Raw genomic sequence first — 1,327 nt, 5'->3', positions numbered from 1 at the left:
TCATTGTTGATAAACTTGTTGACAGTCTGATTGCAAAATGAGAGTATTAACTTTCGGTTCATGATATTTCTAGAGATATAATGGTCTCTGGTTTATGGTTGTATGATTCGATCTCCGACGCTAATACGGAATTGGACCAGAAAATCAAAATACAAAGTTATTCGACCGACCATTAGATAAGGAGAGGGTGCCATTATACAAATGAGGCGCATCGGGGTTCAAGGTCGACAACGATATTTAGTTATAATGACGTGATAATCATAGCAATGGAACTGAGCGCCGATCGCGAGCGCAGGTCACAGTGCGTTCTCCGCCAACTCACCCGCCAACCTCGCGTCGTTCTCACTACTGCCGCCACCTCTGTCACACACTGAGTCAGGGGCACAACTACGCCCTTGCCTCCACCTACCCTCACGTCGTCGCTGCCACCCTTACCTCCGCCTATCCTTACCGCCAGCGCCACTCTCATCAGCCTCATCCTCAGCGCGACCTACCTCACTGTCACCTGCAAGCCTTGCCTCCCCAGCTAGATCTTTCTTATCGCGATCACATCTTATATTTGTTTCTTAATTATTGTCACCAACTGACATCGTTATCAAATATTGCTTAATCTTATCTAGCATCATATCCACAACATCAGGAACTAAAGCTTCATCTGACAAGAAGACGAGTCATACCATAACATACGTACTTATTAGGTCGTGATATGTTCATTCAAGCCAATGGCAGAGAGTTTTGGGTCAAAAATAACGAAGGGCAATCTTGCTTGGCACCACTGGGCACCCAGACCCAAAAATGATTAGAAGATTAACGGTAAATATAGCTGTAACCGGATTAGTTCGAGATACTGCCCAAGAAAGAGTTACGGGGCCAGGTCTTCGTGCCCGAGCACAAACGTGGCGTGATGCCCAGGTGATTTATGCGGAGGATAACCCAGAGTCGTATGGCGAGGTCGCACACAGAGACACTTAGCTCCCTGTCCTTTCTACTTCCCACGCACAGGTATAAAAACCTGGTAGTCGTCGCAATTGAACATTGTCCTCAATCATATCTCAGTGTTTTTTTTATGAACACACTGAAAAATCCAGCACATACACTTGGGAATGTGCTGTTTCATACATACGTTGCGCCGGAGTAGGACTGAGCTGAATACATCATTAACCTGTATCGTAGTCAGGGGACGGTATAGCGATGGTGTTTCATAAGGGACAGTCTCACTGTAAGTGGAGGGTGCTATGTGCGCGGTCTGAGTTGTACCACTTGTTTACTAAATTGGGGTGGGGGTGGGGTGGGGGTCTTTAAACTTTGGTCTTTTGCATGGAATAAA

At 46.2% G+C, this 1,327-nt stretch overlaps 1 protein-coding gene across 2 annotated transcripts in view; it reads right to left on the bottom strand.

The window, feature by feature from the left end:
* The window catches only part of LOC113807665 (transcriptional regulator ATRX homolog), an 18,291-nt gene extending 17,804 nt beyond the window's left edge, over positions 1-487 (bottom strand). The window contains exon 1 of one of the 2 annotated variants that reach the window (XM_027358976.2): positions 436-487. The gene's annotated coding sequence lies outside the window, so the exon portion shown is untranslated. Of the gene's footprint in view, positions 1-322 lie in introns of both variants that reach the window. The other variant, XM_027358977.2, reaches the window with a different exon arrangement.
* Positions 488-1,327: the final 840 nt, after the last annotated feature.

The sequence above is a fragment of the Penaeus vannamei genome, chromosome 15 (assembly GCF_042767895.1).
Source record: "Penaeus vannamei isolate JL-2024 chromosome 15, ASM4276789v1, whole genome shotgun sequence".
NCBI lineage: Eukaryota > Metazoa > Arthropoda > Malacostraca > Decapoda > Penaeidae > Penaeus > Penaeus vannamei.
The sequence above is the reverse complement of the archived record's forward strand: the minus strand, read 5'-3'. Positions and strand labels throughout refer to the sequence as shown.